The sequence below is a fragment of the Somniosus microcephalus genome, chromosome 8, assembly GCF_052327205.1.
Source record: "Somniosus microcephalus isolate GS21.2 chromosome 8, FLI_Smic_1.0, whole genome shotgun sequence".
Classification (NCBI taxonomy): domain Eukaryota; kingdom Metazoa; phylum Chordata; class Chondrichthyes; order Squaliformes; family Somniosidae; genus Somniosus; species Somniosus microcephalus.
Window position 1 is genome coordinate 18,248,918 of NC_140994.1, and position 17,693 is coordinate 18,266,610.

General features: G+C 46.8%; 1 long non-coding RNA gene across 2 annotated transcripts in view; it reads left to right on the forward strand.

The window, feature by feature from the left end:
• Positions 1–5,758: 5,758 nt before the first annotated feature.
• LOC147113352 (uncharacterized) overlaps positions 5,759–17,693 on the forward strand; it is a 102,058-nt gene continuing 90,123 nt past the window's right edge. The window contains exons 1-2 of one of the 2 annotated variants that reach the window (XR_015079134.1): positions 5,759–5,880; positions 7,770–7,869. This is a non-coding gene — a long non-coding RNA (uncharacterized LOC147113352). Of the gene's footprint in view, positions 5,881–6,020; positions 6,278–7,769; positions 7,870–17,693 lie in introns of those variants that run through there. The other variant, XR_015079135.1, reaches the window with a different exon arrangement.

A 17,693-nucleotide genomic window follows, 5' to 3' on the forward strand; every position in this document is an offset into this window, starting at 1 on the left:
GTAAACGCCATACTCAAAATGCCCTGACCCACTGACAAAAAAGGAGTGCTACGCATCATGGGGATGATAAACTTCATTGGAAAGTTCATTCCTAACTTGTCAGCCAAGACAGCCTGTCTGCGAGACCTGCTACATAAAACAAATGAGTTCGTATGGACAGAAAGACATGAACAAGAGTGGATAAACCTCAAAACAGTGCTGACAACCACACCTGTACTCACCTTCTTTGACCCAACCAAAAGAATCAAAGTGTCAACGGATGCATCAAAAGATGGCCTAGGTGCGGTCTTGCTACAAGCAGAGGGTGAAGATTAGAAGCCTGTTGCCTATGCCTCCAGGTCTATGACTGATACTGAGTGTCGATACGCCCAGATTGAAAAGGAATGTCTAGGCTTGGTAGTTGGACTAGAAAAGTTTCATGGCTACATATATGGACTTCCCACCTTCACAGTTGAGACAGACCACAGCCCTCTGGTTGCCATCATAAAAAAAAAACCTGAATGAGATGCCTCCAAGGATTCAATGACTCATGATGAAGCTGCAAAGATATGACTTTGAACTGATCTACACACCAGGCAAATACATAGTGTTAGCAGATGCGCTATCCCGAGCACCCACAATGAGTCATGTGAGCTCTACTGAAGAAGACGTGGATGTTCATGTGAGTATGGTCGCTGCTGCGCTGCCCGTGTCAGACACAAAATCAAAGCAAATAGCAGAAGAAACAGTAAAAGATACAGTATTACAAACAGTAATAGAGAACATTCATCATGGTTGGCCAAAAGGTTCCTGTCCAAAATATTTTCACATAAGGTCAGAATTGAGTGTCGCAAGTGGACTATTACTAAAACAGAACAGAATAGTCATTCCACAGGCTCTACGTCAAGACATGCTCAAAAGGATTCATGAGGGACACCTCGGAATTGAAAAATGCAAAAGGAGAGCAAGAGACACTGTTTATTGGCCTGGCATAAATAAGGACATTGAGCACATGATAGGCAAATGTGAGACATGTCAGAAACACCAAAACAAACAAGCAAAGGAACCAATGATAGTAGCTGACATACCAACAGCAGCATGGCAAAAGGTTGGTATGGACCTTTTTCATTTAAATGGTAAAGACTATCTAATAGTGATTGACTACTATTCTAACTATCCTGAGATGGCGCTGCTCTCAAGCACCACAGCAAGCAGTGTCATAATGCATGTGAAATCCATCTTCGCCAGACATGGAATTCCCAGGATTGCCGTTAGCGACAATGGTCCGTGCTTCAACTGTAAGGAGTGGCAACAGTTTGCAGCACATTATGACTTTCAGCACATCACATCCAGTCCTTTGTATGCTCAGTCAAATGGTAAGGCAGAGAAAGGTGTTCAAGTTCTCAAGCAGCTACTGAAGAAAGCGACAGAAAGCAAGTCTGATCCTTATCTCGCCCTGCTGAGCTACCGAGCCTCACCTTTAGACTGTGGTTCTTCACCTGCTGAACTACTAATGGGTCGCAAGTTGTGCACCACGCTGCCCTGCTGTGCAAAAGAACAGCAAAGTGAGGAACTGAGACAGAGACTTCAACTGTTAAAGCTGAAACAGAAATCATACTATGACAAGTCAACCAAAACTCTAAAACCACTAACAAAGGATGATGTTGCCAGGATTGAGGATCCAGATGCATGGAACAGGAAAGCTACAGTTCTTGAGGAAGTAGGACCAAGGTCATACACTGTTAGAACTGAGGAAGGACAGATTCTCAGGAGGAACTGCCGTTCCCTCCTAAAAACACAAGAGACTATTCAAGACCAGATTGATGACAATGCCGCAACTGCATCTTGTCATTCACCGCCAGAACAATCTCATGAAGACACATCAGACTTACCCGTGTTGAGAAGATCCACATGTGAAGTAAAAGAGCCTGATAGACTTAATCTTTGAGTACAATGTAAAGCTTTGAAAATGTGTTGACTGTTTTGAAAATGTGTATGTTTATAGAGCACTAACAAAAGTGTTACTGATATTATCTTTATTGTTTTCTTGAAAGTTGATTGATATTGATTTTGTTAAACCTCAAAGAAAGGGGATGTAGTGATCAATAGCATGTCATTCTATAGTGGACACTAGGTGGAGCCTTAGAGCTGTATATAGCTGTATGTATAAGACTACACTACCCAGCTATATATTATATTAAGACTACATTACCCACAAGGCAGCAGTCAAGATGGAAGCCTCTACAAGATGCTGTACAAGTCCACATGGGCTCAATAAAGTAACTAGCAAAAGCTAGCTGTGTTCATAATAAGAATGTCTATTTATTAATGAACATAACACCAGAGAGTGGTGAACCTGTGGAATTCTCTACCACAGAAGGCAGTGGAGGCCAATTCATTAAATATATTCAAGAAGGAGTTGGATATATTTCTTAAGGCTAAAGGGATCAAGGGATATGGGGAGAAGGCAGGGACAGGGTACTGAATTTGGATGATCAGCCATGATCTCATTGAATGGTGGAGCAGGCTCGAGGGACTGAATGGCCTACTCCTGCTCCTATCTTCTATGTTTCTATGTAGGTCAGCGGGCACTGGAGGTTGCCTGTTGCACGGCTATCGATACGCCTTAACACCCCTATCAGCCTCATTATCAGTGGTGTAGGAATTGTGGCCGCATGCGTCACTCCCCTTTGAGAAATTATCTGCGAGCCAATGATTTTTTTTTGTGTGTGTAAAGAAGTGAAGCATGAGCCCAGTCCTGCTGCCGATACTTGTGTAAAACAGCACAATAACTGCAACGTACACTTTTCATCTGCCGGATGTCATAGAGGCGCAGTCAGAAACATGCCTTCTGCTTGTCAGTTTCTGTTCAGTGCCAGCTTCACAGTTCTGCAAATGAAACTGACGTGATGGTATTTTTAGTCACAGCTTATTGTGGATAGAGACAATTCAGACAGCAGTGACACAGCGCCTCATTAAACTGCGCTCATGTGCATCATTTCGACGGGGAAGATAAAAACAATTTACAATCAAATCCAATTTCCTGCAAATGTGACAAATGCCAAACCTACTGGTGACGGTTCTTTGGTTAAAGTCCCATTTTAACCACATCATTCATTCCTTTTTACTCACACCTCAATACAGGAAAAGTTCAATTCTAGAGCGAGACAGCTTTCAACTTTGTGGAATGGCTTGCTAATTCCCATTTGAAGCCTTATAAAAAAATGAAAATGAGGAGCTCCAACTCATGCAGGTGTCTGTTTTCACTCTCGGGGACTTGGGTGGAGGTGGCGATTGTACTGTAACAATACCAACACTGCTCAGGGCTACAAATTATGAAGAGAGACTCACATGATCCAGGCTCTTTAATAATTAAAAAGAATTGATAGCGTGCCTATTGCTAGCTTTTCTTTTTTTTTAAAAACTTGATCTGCGAAAGGGAGGCTGGGGTTTTAAATTGAATAGCATAGAGTGCGAGCAGAAATTAGAAGGTTTTTTTTTTCATTCCGCGGGCTGGTGGAACCTGTCAGACTCACTTTCAGTGAAAAATAGTCGATACTGTGCCAATCAACGTTCTCGTTAATTTTTGTTGCGGTGCGTGGCCCGTTTAAGGGATCAGTGCTTGGGCCCCAGCTATTCACGATATATATCAATGATTTGGATGAGGGAACCAACTGTAATGTTTCCAAGTTTGCTGACAACACAAAACTAGGTGGGATTGTGAGTTGTGAGGAGGATGCAAAGAGGCTTCAAGGCGATTTAGACAAGTTGAGTGAGTGGACAAATACATGGCAGATGCAGTATAACGTGGATAAATGTGAAGTTATCCACTTCGGTAGAAAGAACAGAAAGGCAGAGTATTATTTAAATGGTGATTGGGAAATGTTGATGTACAGAGGGACCTGGGTGTCCTTGTACACCAGTCACTGAAAGCAAACATGCAGGTGCAGCAAGCAGTTAGGAAGGCAAATGGTAGGTTGGCCTTCATTGCAAGAGGATTTGAGTACAGGAGCAAGGATGTCTTACTACAGTTATACAGGGCCTTGGTGAGACCACACCTGGAGTACTGTGTGCAGTTTTGGTCTCCTTACCTAAGAAAGGATATACTTGCCATAGAGGGAGTGCAGCGAAGGTTCACCAGACTGATTCCTGGGATGGCAGGGCTGTCGTATGAGGAGAGATTGGGTCGACTAGGCCTGTATTCACTAGAGTTTAGAAGAATGAGAGGGGATCTCATTGAAACGTATAAAATTCTGACAGGGCTAGACGGACTGGATGCAGGGAGGATGTTTCCCCTGGCCGTGGGGTCTAGAACGAGGGGTCACAGTCTCAGGATACGGGGTAGGACATTTAGGGCTGAGATGAGGAGAAATTTCTTCACTCAGAGGGTGGTGAACCTGTGGAATTCTCTATCACAGGAGGCTGTGGAGGCCAAGTCACTGAATATATTTAAGAAGGAGATAGATAGATTTCTAGACACAAAAGGCGTCAAGGGGTATGGGGAGAGAGGGGGAATATGGTATTGAGATAGAGGGTCAGCCATGATCATATTGAATGGTGGAGCAGGCTCGAAGGGCCGAATGGCCTACTCCTGCTCCTATTTTTCTATGTTTCTATGTTTCTATTCAAAATACGGCACATGCGCAGTTTTTTGCATTGAAAAGCCGGCGAGCCAGCTGCGCGGGAGGTCCAGAGAGCTGTGCGGTCATGCAGCTTAAAGGGAACAGTGGTGCCGATTTGTTCATTCAAAAAGGAGCTGAGTAAAAATCTGGTTAGGAATGGAAATTGAAGGCAATCATTATACGTGTAGACTAACATAACCAGCCACTGCATGGAACTTAATGTTGGGATAAGGCAACCTGCTATAGCCACACTATCAATTCTTCCTAATTATTTAAAAAAAAAACTGGATCATGTCCCCTCTCCATTGACTTTTCCCCAATGAAAACAAACTCAGTTCCGTCAGTCGCTCTTCATGATTTGAATATTGTAGCTGGCGGTGTAGATAAATATTGTGTAGTTTGGCTTGACTATCTGTTGTGGTCAGGGAGATACTTTGCATAAGTCTTTCCCTCGTCAGCTGTGGCTCAGTGGGTAGCACCCTCGCCTCCTGAGTCAGAAGGTTGTGTGGTTCAAGACCCACTCCAAGGAACTTAAGCACATAAAGCTAGGCTGACACTCCCAGTGCAGTGCTGAGGGAGCTCCGCTGTACTGTCAGAGGTGCCGTCTTTCGGATGAGACGTTAAACCAAGGCCCCGTCCGCTCTCGCAGGTGGACGTAAAAGATCCCATGGCACTATTTTGAAGAAGAGCAGGGGAGTTATCCCTGGTGTCCTGGCCAATTATTTATCCCTCAACCAACATAAGAAAAAACAGATGATCTGGCCATTATCACATTGCTGTTTGTGGGAGCTTGCTGTGCGCAAATTGGCTGCCGCGTTTCCCACATTACAACAGTGACTACACCGCCAAAAGTACTTCATTGGCTGTAAAGCGCTTTGAGACGTCCGGTGGTCGTGAAAGGTGCTATATAAATGCAAGTCTTTCTTGAAGGATTGAATGAGTGGCGCAGAACCCACATTAGAATAGATTGCACACAGTCTGTGGAAGGAGCTCTGTGTGTCAAATAGCCATTTCTTGACTTAAGCATGCTTATTATGAACATCACACTTCCCATTGTGTACATCACAGTCCCCATTGTGCGTAGCCCAGTTTTTCAGTTACACCTCAGAAGACATTTGACGCGTTTTGCTTTTTGGAGCATTGTTTTGTCATAATGTTCAATGAAATGGAACCAACTCATTACTTTGAGGACTCAGCGATTTTTTTTGAGAGTCTCACTGGTTTGGAACAGTTTGTACAATCTCACTTAGAAACTGCCACTTATCCTTTGATTCGTAACGTAAGTACTCTAGCCGTGCTCGGATGCACACCTCCTGTGTTCTTTGAGGTAGATGGCAAAAATGACGCAATTTCAACTTCAAGCTAGTTCTCGGAACATTTAAACATTTAACGGCTCGCACCTCCCAGAACATGCTCCATTTTGCACTGTCCCTTTCACTAGTGGGCTGGGAACTGGGCTTAAAGCAGCCCAGCCGGCTGGGTGAAGGGTCCTGTTTTCAGGGCGCAAGAGTCCCATTGAAATGAATATACAGCACAGAATGTACAGCACAGAACAGGCCATTCGGCCCAACTGGTCCATGCCGGTGTTTATGCGCCACACGAGCCTCCTCCCACCACTCTTCGTCTCACACTATCAACATAACCCTTCACTCCATTATATATGACAGAGTGATAAGGTAGGTGGGAGAAGACTGTGGCTGGGATTTTCTTCGGGGAGGCAGGTTGGGAGTGGGGGGGTCTGGGGCAGACGGGAAACCCGGCAGGACCTAATTTGAGAGGCTGGCTGGCTGCGGGCGGGTAGGCCTCAGCTGTGAGGGGTCGGTCCGGGGGTGGGATCGCGAGAGGGGGGTCGGCAATCAAAATCGGGAGGGGGTCGGCAATCGGCAGGGGGTGGGAGAGAGGATCGGCGGGGGGGTGGTGGCTGCAGGATCGTCAGGGGATTGTCAGGCGATAGGGAGTGGTGGGGGTTCAGGGAGGCCGGGGATTGCGGGGGATCGGGGATCGCGGGGGAGGGGTCAGCCAGGGATTGGGGTGGGGGGGCGGTGGCGACAGAGGATCATGGCCAGCTTCATCATCATCGTTGGGGGGGATGGCCTGGGGTAGGGAGGGGAGGCCTGGGAAGGTGATCGGAGGCCTTGTGGTAGGGTCTCCAATCGCGGGGGGTGGGTTAGGCAGGCACCCTGGATCCAGCAGGTCGGTATAAAGCCACTTACTGCCTGGATGCAGCAGCTCCCACCTCTATTTAACTGCCGGGTTCCATGAATTGTGTGAAACCCATCCCAAAACAAAATGGAGGGGAAAATAGAGGCTTCCAGCCTCATTATAATATTTAAATTGAGGTAAGGCCCCCCTGGTAGCGGGTTGGTGGCCCGCCCCTCTGTCCCGCCTCCAGCAAAACCGGAGGTGGGCAGGTTGGAGTCGGGATCAGGTCAGGAATCCCACTTTTAACAATTTAACTGCCCCCACGCTCCAAACCCACCCGTTTTTTAATGGGAAAATTCTGGCCTGTATTTCTACATGTGACTCATTTGCAGTGCAATATTGATAAGCCATCCAGCATAGGTGGCAGCATTGAGAAAACCCCTGGCCTAGAAGCTCCATCCCCTTGTAATGGGGAGATGGAACATTCTCAATCCAGTTCCGAGCAAGAATGAGCCCACAGTAAAAAAGAAATGCCTCTAATTAACCATGAATTGACTCTGTGTGGGCAACGTCACTGAGGTGTGCCACAAGCTGGCCTGTGTAGGAAATGGATACGTGTCACACTGGTACAGTGTAGTGCTACACACTCCCAGTGCAGTGCTGAGGAAGTGCTGCACTGTCGGAGGTGCCGTCTTTCAGATGAGACGTTAAACCGAGGCCCCGTCTGCTCTCTCAGCTGGATGTAAAAGATCTCACACCACTATTTCGAAGGAGAGCAGGGGAGTTATCCCCTGGTGTCCTGGTCAATATTTATCCCTCAATCAACATCATTAAAACAGATTATCTGGGTCATTATCATATTGCTATTTGTGGGAGCTTGCTGTGCGCAAATGGGCTGCCGCGTTTCCTACATTGCAACAGTGACTCCACTTCAAAAAGTACTTCCTTGGCTGTAAAGCGCTTTGAGACGTCCAGTGTTCGTGAAAGGCGCTATAGAAATGCAAGTCTTTCTTTCTTTTACTGTAGGAGATGCCCTTAAGTGTTTGGAGCCAAAGGTACCTCATTGTGATGAGCACCAAATTCAGCAAAATATGAGTTAATGAAGCACATTGAGGGACATGGAGAGGTGAGTGCTAGGCGGGATTAAAAGGTGGGCTTTTAATGGTCCAAGGGGCCTTTCCTTGTTCCTAAAATTCTTATGTTCTTACGTAAAACACTGATAAAGTGCTTTAATGGATACATAGAGGGCTTGGTCATTTTGTGGCTGAATCCAATAAAGTTGTGTGGAGTATGCTGAAGGTGGTTCAGTCTGCGTGAAGCCTGTGGATCTTATTGAAGGTGCCAAACTATTGTCCTTCTCCTAGTTCAGCCCAGTGTCAGCTGTGGCTCAGTGGGCAGCACTCTTGCCTTCCAGTCAGAAGGCTGTTGGGTCACAGTCCCACTGCAGAGGCATGAGCGCAAAATCCAGGCTGACACTCCAGAGCGGTACCGAGGGAGCGCTGCACTGTCGCAGGTGCCGTCTTTCGGATGAGACGTTAAACCAAGACCCCGTCTGCTCTCTGAGGTGGACGCAAAAAGACCCCATGGCACTATTGGAAGAAGAGCAGGGGAGTTAGCCCCGGTGTCCTGGGGCCAATATTTATCCCTCAATCAACATCATTAAAAACAGATTATCTGGTCATTATCACATTGCTGTTTGTGGGAGCTTGCTGTGTGCAAATTAGTTGCTGCATTTCCTACATTACAACAGTGACTACACTCCAAAATGTACTTCATTGGCTGTAAGGCGCTTTGGGATGTCCCGAGGTCATGAAAGGCGCTATATAAATGCAAGTCTTTCTTTCTTTCTTCCTATTTTTTCTGTGAGCTCTTGAAGGCAGAGATGTTTAAAAATGTATTCATTCCATTTTAAACTCTTCTTTCTCAGCAGTGACCACTCATTTAACTACAGAAATGAAGACAATAAGGATGAACTCATCTCTTCCCTACTCAAAAAAACACCCTCACCAAGCATATATTTACAAAAAGGCATTTCAGTTAAAAGATCATTTGGGGTGAAGGAAAATCTTATTAGAACGAAAGCAAAATACTGCGGGATGCTGGAAATCTGAAATAAAAACAGAAAATGCTGGAAACACTCAGCAGGTCAGGCAGCGTCTGTGGAGAGAGACACAGAGCTAACGTTTCAGCTCGATGACCTTTCGTTAGAGTATTAGAAACTGGAAATAAAAGCAGAAACAGCTTGAATTTCAGAGCAGCTCAGTCAGCATCTGAAGGAGGAAGCATCGGTCATCTTTAAGGTGGGATCCGTCATCTAATCTGGCTTGCCCAATAAGTCTGGGCTCCAAGTGCGATTCTTTCCTAAATCTCCCTGTGGGATCCAAAATGTCTCTGTGGGATCTGAAATGTCCCTATGGGATCCTAAATCTCCCTATGGGATCCTAAATGTCCTTTTGGGATGCTAAATGTCCCTGTGGGATCTGAAATGTCCCTATAGGATCCTAAATGTACCTTCGGGATCCTAAATGTCCCTTTGGGATGCTAAATGTCCCTGTGTGATCCTAAGTCACTCCATGGGATCCTAAATGACCCTTTGGGATCTGAAATGTCCCTGTGCGCTCCTAAATCTCCCTATGGGATCCTAAATATCCCTTTGGGATGCAAAATTTCCCTGTGGGATCCTAAATCACCCTGTGGGATCCTAAATGACTCTTTGGGATCCTAAATGTCCCTGTGGGATTCTAAATCACTCCATGGGATGCTAAATGTCCATGTGGGATCCTAAATCTCCCTATGGGATCCTAAATGACCCTTTGGGATCTGAAATGTCCCTGTGCGCTCCTAAATCACTCTATGGGATGTTAAATGTCACTGTGGGATCCTAAATCTCCCTTTGAAATCCTAAATCGCTCTATGGGATGCTAAATGTCCCTGTGGGATTCTAAATGTCTCTGTGAATTCCAAATCTCTTGTTCAATTTGGGAACCAGAAATTTCACGTATACAGTGTTATTAAAAAAATTTTAGAACACTATTGGGATCCAAAGGGTTAAAAAAAAAAATTCAACAGGGCATTGGAGGTAAATTTTCAATTTCTTCAATCAGCAAGTTCAAACTAATGACGGGAGGAATAAACAATTTTAAAAAAAGCAGAATGTGAAAAGTCAGTCAGTCTTCTTAACACAGAATGAATCTTAAATCCCACTTTTAATTAAAAAAAGACTCCAGCAGTATGTGCTGTTGAGCACTGGCCTATTTTCCAAGTCGAACTGCAAGACAGCAGATGATTGGAGAACTGCTTTATTTACAAGTAAATCTGCCTAGCATCTCTGCTTTATTACTGAGCAAAAGGATCTTAGTGGAGGCGGAGGAGTTGGGGAGGAGGAATAATTCAGCTGTGCCTTCAGCCGCCTGGGCCCTAAGCTATGGAATTCCCTCCCAAAACCTCTCCGCCTCTCCATCTCTCTCTTTCCTCCATTAAGGCGCTCCTTAAAACCTGTATCACAGAACGGGCAAATGTTGCTCTTGTATGAAGCATCTGACGGTGATATTTGGACAGTGACTGAAGGGGGCCAAACAGAATTCACCGCCCAAAAAAATAAATAATTGCTGCTCAGAAAGGCTCTGAAGAAAACTGGAATATTTTACATGTTCGATAGGCCCAGGCTACTAATTTGCTGCCCGCTGTCTGCGCGGCTTGTGACGAGTACAGTGCCCGTAAATGTAAACATTAAGGGGGAAAAATTCAGCATCGCCCCGTTTGGGGCGCCGTTATCGGCCGTGCGCAAAGTTTAGCGCCTGGCGCTAATTATCGCCTCCGACAGCAAACTCGTCTTTTATCGCCCCTGGAGGTGATTGGAGCACTAAATCAGGCGCTTCACACCTGTCTTAAGGCGCAAAGGCTGAGGAGCGAGGTGCTACCTCAGAGCGCTGGCGAAGCAAGGAAGAGCAAATCAAAATGAACCTGCAAAGTGCTGCTCAGTACTCAAAACTCCTTCACACAGCGTTGAATCTCTCCAGAAGTCTCTCTCTCTCTCTCAGAATACGTGGTGCAAAAATGTCACCAACAAAAAAAGGCAGGAAGCGATCGCCTTTACATAGCGCTCCCCCAGTCCCTTCCTGACTGCAAACCGCTCCCCTCTGACGTTGCTAGCGGCAGGCGGTAAGGCAGGGGGCGCCACTCAATATCCGGTCCGGGGCGCTACCGGGGCGTTGCGCACTCGACTGACGTCATGATCTGCCGGCGCAGGAGATCGTGGCGGTAGTGTTTAGTGCTGCCGCAAAATGCCTAGTTAATTTCGCGAGCGGTGCAAACATCGCCTCGCCCAGGCGCTAGTTGCTCTGTGCCCCATTAGCGCCCTCTTAAGGCGCTAATGGGAGGCGCAAACAACTGAATTTTCCCCCCTAACTTCCTCGCAAACAGCACGCGCTTCCAAAACCTAAGCGCACAGGTGGTGAATTCCTGCGGGGGTTCTCCTAATAATCGGCTGCTGTAACTTTGGTCGAAGATCCGCGGAGACCCTGGAGAAACCTAGGAGGTAGGAACAGGAGGAGGCCAGTCAGCCCCTCGAGCCTGCTCCCTCATTCAATTAGATCAGGGCTGATCTGTACCTCAAAGAACCAGTTAAAGTTACAGCAGTTAGTCGAAAGAATCCCCTGCGGAAAATCCCCACCCCACGTGCCTGAGTGCGGGAGGCGCTGTTAAAGATCTCTGGATTTACTAGTGATCAATCTTTTTTCCAATTTCCCCCGCTGAAGGTGTGACCTCTTTGCTCAGGCTTGCCACCACGGCTGCCGGCTGCGCTCCGCTATTTTCCCAAGTAACCACTCTTGGTGTGTGAGCCGGGACAGTACGCCAAATAATTTTCCCAATCGGTGTCATTTTATTGCCAGTGGTAACCCATTCATTTTACAATAACGGCAATTGGAAAATCCAGATTTTAAGTGTGACCAAGCAGAGTGGGAGGCAGCATCAAAAGCAAACCCAATCCTGTCCTCATCTGATGTCCGTCAATTATTGGATGGCAAGGAACCTAGTTTGATTTTTTTCCTTCTTTCTAGCCTAGGGATGCGGAGTTATTTTTATTCATTCGTGGGATGTGGGCGTCGCTGGCAAAGCCAGCATTTATTGCCCATCCCTAGTTGCTCTTGAGAAGGTGGTGGTGAGCCGCCTTCTTGAACCGCTGCAGTCTGTGTGGTGATGTTAGGGAGGGAGTTCCGGGATTTTGACTCAGTGACGATGAAGGATCGGCGATATATTTCCATGCCAGGATGGTGTGTGACTTGAAGGGGAACTTGGAGGTGATGGTGCTCCCATGCACCTGCTGTCTTTGTCCTTCTAGGTGGTAGAGGTCGTGGGTTTGGGAGGTGCAATCTCAGCAGGATTAGTTCCAGTAGGCAATCACCAGCTCAGTAGACTGGAGATTGGATGGGGTTTACTATAGATAGATATACAATTTATATGGCATATTCACTGTTACAGAGGTGTACACTTTTCATGGGACCTCAGGACGTCCCAAAGTGCTTTACAACCAAATACTTTTGAAGGGTAATCACCATTGTAATGCAGAAAATTCAGCAGCCAATCTGCAAACAGCAAGGTCCCGCAAACAGCAATGTGATAATGACCAGGTCATTTGCTTCAAGGTGTTTCTGAGGGATAGATATTGGCTAGGACACCAGGAAGAACTCCCCTGCCCTTTTTCAAGATAGTGCCACGGGATAGAGTCATAGGGCTAAATATTGAGTAGCGCCCCAATTAAGGCGCTAACTTCGCCGGGGCGCTAAAAGTAGCGCCCCAGAAAAATGAGCGCCTCCGCGCCAGAAATTGAATGGTTGCGCCCCAGGAGGGAAGCGGGGCGCTACTGGAAGCGCCCCGCCTCCCTCTTGGGGCGCTGCGAGTGAATATCGTGGCGCTACGTGCCACAGCGCCACACGCTGCGGCACGTCGCGCTGCGGTATTGCAGGCCTTCCTCCCCTTCTTAAAGGGGAGGGCCCTTGTGCAGAGCGACCTGGGGCCCAGCTGGGCCCCCGGGGATCGGGAGTGCAGGCAAAAGAGCCCGGCACTCAAGAGAAGTGCCAGGCTCTTGGAGCGCAGCCGGCACGGGGGGGGGGTGCTCAGGAGGCCGGGGACGGGAGTGCAGACAGGTGCTGGTAGGCGCCCAGCAACAAAAATGGCCGCCCCACTCCTCGCCTTTAAATTGCACCTCCCCGGCCGCAGGTACGTCACCCTGACCCTGTCGGACATAGCGCCCGGCGGTAAATCAGGGGGCGCTCCCGAAGATCGCGGCCGGGGCGTGAGCAGGGCGCTGCGCACACCAATGACGTCATCGCTAGCAGCGCAGCGATACCGGTTAGCACCACCATTAACCTCCCGCTGAATTTGGCGGGAGGCGTGGGCAGTGCCGCACCCGGGCGCTAGTTGGTTTGCGCCCCACTTAGCGCCCTCCTAAGGCGCTAACGGGTGGTGCAACCAACTGAATTTTCCCCCCATAGAGTCAGAGTTATACGGCACAGAAAGAGGCCCTCCGGCCCATCGTGTCCGCGCCGGCTATCAAGCCCTGTCTATTCTACTCCCATTTTGCAGCACTTGGTCCGTAGTCTTGTACGCTATGGCATTTCAAGTGCTCATCTAAATGCTTCTTGAATGTTGTGAGGGTTCCTGCCTCTACCACCCTTTCAGGCAGTGAGTTCCAGATTCCAACCACCCTCTGGGTGAAAAAGTTTTTCCTCAAATCGCCTCTAAGCCTCCTTCCCCTTATCTTGAAACTATGGCCCCTGGTTATTGACCCCTCTACTAAGGGGAAAGGTTCCTTTCTATCTACTCTATCTATGCCCCTCATAATTTTGTACACCTCAATCAGGTCCCCCCTCAGCCTTCTCTGCTCCAAGGAAAACAACCCCAGCCTGTCCAGTCTCTCTTCATAGCTGAAGCGTTCCAGCCCAGGTAACATCCTGGTGAATCTCCTCTGCACCCTCTCCAATGCAATCCCATCCTTCCTATAGTGTGGTGACCAGAACTGCACACAGTATTCCAGCTGTGGCCTAACTAGCGTTTTGTACAGCTCCATCATAACCTCCCTGCTCTTATATTCTATGTCTCGGCTAATGAAGGCAAGTATCCCATATGCCTTTTTAACCACCTTATCTACCTGTCCTGCTGCCTTCAGGGATCTATGTACATGCACACCAAGGTCCCTTTGATCCTCTGTCCTTCCTAGGGTCCTACCATTCATTGTGTATTCTCTTGCCTTGTTAGTCCTCCCAAAATGCATCACCTCACACTTTTCAGGGTTAAATTCCATTTGCCACTGTTCTGCCCATCTGACCAACCCGTCTATATTGTCCTGTAGCCTGAGGCTTCCCTTCTCGCTATTTACCAATCCACCAATTTTCGTGTCATCTGCGAACTTACTGATCATACCTCCTACATTCATATCTAAATCATTAATGTACACTACAAACAGCAAGGGACCCAGCACCGATCCCTGTGGTACGCCACTGGACACAGACTTCCAGTCACAAAAACAACCTTCGACCATCACCCTCTGCCTCCTGCCACTAAGCCAATTTTGGATCCAATGTGCCAAATTGCCCTGGATCCCACGATCTCTTACCTTCTTGACCAGTCTCCCATGCGGGACTTTGTCAAAAGCCTTACTGAAGTCCATGTAGACTACATCAACTGCACTACCCTCATCCACACACCTAGTCACCCCCTCTCAAAATTCAATCAAATTGGTTAGACATGATCTCCCCCTGACAAAGCCATGCTGACTATCCTTGATTAATCCTTGCCTCTCCAAGTGGAGACTAATTCTGTCCCTCAGAATTTTTTCCAATAATTTCCCTACCTCTGATGTTAGGCTCACTGGCCTGTAATTCCCTGGTTTATCCCTACTACCCTTCTTGAATAATGGTACTACGTTAGCTGTCCTCCAGTCCTCTGGCACCTCCCCTGTGGCCAGAGAGGTTCTGAAAATTTGTGTCAGAGCCCCTGCAATCTCCTCCCTTGCCTCACACAGCAGCCTGGGATACATCTCGTCTGGGCCTGGGGATTTATCCACTTCTAAGCCCGCTAAAACCGCTCCTCCTGACCTCCTTCCTTACTCCTAAATACTTCATTTTTAACTTGTGTCTCCTTTTATTTGAACCCTTGAGAAAAAAAAAACCACGGCAATCTAAACGGGTCGGCAGGGGTCTTTTATGTCCACCGGAAGGGACCTCAATTTAACGTCTCCTGCGAAAGAGAGGAACATCTGACAGTGCGGCACTCCCTCAGCACTGCTCTGGGAGTGTCAGCCTAGATTATGTGCTCAAGTCCCTGGAGTGGGACTTCAATCAAAACCTACTGACTCAGAGGCGAGGGTGCTAACAACGAAGCCATGGTGAAACCTAATAGATACTTAATGGGTATATGCATACAGGAGTAAACAGATTACGTGGGATATACACTTAATTGGTATATTTTTCTGGAGGTATACACTTGAGACATACCCGCTTAGAGGAATGCATGCTAAATTGCCGTGGTGTTTTTTTCCCTGAAGGGTTCAAATAAAAGGAGACACAAGTTAAAAATGAAGTAATAACAACAGAAAACGCTGGAAAAGCTCAGCAGGCCAGGGCAGCATCCGTGGAGAGAGAAACAGAGTTAACGTTTCAGGTCGAAGACCCTTCGTCAGAACTGGAAAAAAACGCAGGAAGAGGGAATAGATTTTAAAGCAAGTTTGGGGCTGGGAAAAGGGGGAGGGGATGAAAGAACAAACGGGAAGGTCAGAGATAAGATAGAAAGCGGGAGAGATTAAGAGACATTGAGAGACATTGAGATTTAAAAATGAAGTATTTAGGAGTAAGGAAGGAGGTCAGGAGGAACGTTTTTACACAAAGGATAATAGATTTTGGAATAAATTACATGGGGAGGTCACTGAAGCAGACAGTATAAGAGGCTTCAAGAAACATTTAGATGTGTTTCTGGAGGGAGAAAGGGTTCAGGTTCAGCAAAGGCAAAACGAATAAAATTAAGGTTTTGTTTTAAATTGTCAATCCTATTTTTTTAACAATAAGAGATGCACTAATTGGCAGTCTCTCCACAGGAAAATAACTCGGCATCTTTGCCATGTCTGATGTTTGAAATGGGATATTGCCATTTAAAGCCTGAAAGTGACACAGTGGACATAAAATACTTTTCGAAGTGTAGTCACTGGTTTTGTAGGATTTACAGCACAGAAACAGGCCATTCGGCCCAACTGATCCATGCTGGTGTTTATGCTCCACACGAACCTCTTCACCTAACCCCATCAACATAACCCTCTATTCCTTTCTCCCTCATGTGTTTACCTAGGCTTACCCATTAAATACATCTCTGCTATTCGCCTCAACCACTCCGTGTGGTAGCGAGTTCCACATTCTCACCACTCTCTGGGTAAAGAAGTTTCTCCTGAATTCCTTATTGGGTTTATTAATGACCATCTTATATTTATGACCACCAGTTATGGACTCCCTCTACCAGTGGAATCAGCTTCTCGACGTCTACCCTAGCAAGCCCCTTCTATTCTGGAGAAAAGAGCCCCAGCCTAGGAACTTACAGCACAGAAGGAGGCCATTCGGTCCGTTGTGCCTATGCTGGCTCTTTGAAAGAGCTGTCGCGCTGAGTTCCACATCTGCACTCGTTCAGTCTCCCCTGATAGTTATAGCCTCTCAGTTTTGGTATCATTCTTGTAAATCTTTTTTTGCACCTTCTCCAGTGCACCTTATCCTTTTTGTAATACGGAGACGAGAACTGTGGGAATTCCAGCCCACCGGGGGAAAAAATCCCTGCTCTTCTTTGAACAAGTGCTGTGGGATCATTAAAGTCACTTGAACATGCAGACAGGCTTCAGTTTATATGAACTTGGCACTCTCCATATCAAAGGCAGGGCAGACATGATAAGGAGCTGCATAAATGTAACTATCTATTAACTATACATTCTGCTCAATTATAAGGTAAGTAACATAATCTCATTCCAGTTATGCCAATTGAGATGAACAGCATTTGACAAGAATATAACAGGAAACAAAATTCCATTTGCGGGCAGGGCACAGAGGGATGGATGTAGGAGAATTATATATTGTCTGCCGTAATGAAGACAGAAAACCGTGTATTATAATTACTTTGCTGTGATGTGCATCAGTTTTCTTCTCAAGCCTTTGTGGCTGCCTGTATTTATTTGAGCAGATGGCTCCGCATTTGGGAATCGCAGCTGTTGTATTGTGCGCTGCCAACTTAATTCTAAAAATGCCAGCCGCAACCCACTGTCTGCATGTAAAAGATTTCCCCCTGACAAAAACAGTCATTAAGCTTGTGGGATCTGACCACACCTTGCACTGTTGCAAAAAAAAAAGCAACTGTCCCAAATACGAGCAGGGTAGACGCATGACTACCCGCCATTTAGAATATTTCAACTGGGGCACCAGCGAAATTGGCATTATAAAAAATATGGGACTCTGAGTTCAAACTCTTAAATGATTCACTTTCCTCCCCTCACACTGAAAGCGATCGGAAATCTATTATTGGCTGGAGCTCGGCAGTGGAATTAGAGAGCGATTAGTGCAGTAGCTGGCAGACTAGTTGGGTGAGAATCCCAGCTCATGTTCCACACTCCGGCTTGCCGCCCACGTGCGTGAACAGTTTCATTGGCCCTCAGCTGTGTTGCTAGGTCAACCATCTTGCGGAGAGTGTTGTGACAAAGGCATTTAAACTGGGGAGATGCGTCAAGTTGCCTGACACTTGTCACCGTGTGGTTTTTTTTTTTCGTCATGCTCTGCCAGGCTAGATCTTTTGGTAATCTAGAGGGATAGAATTGAAAAGTAGGGAAGTTATGCTAAACCTGTATCGAACCTTGGTTAGAACCACACTTCAGAATTACAGAATCACAGAATCTACAGTGCAGATAGAGGCCATTTCGGCCCATCG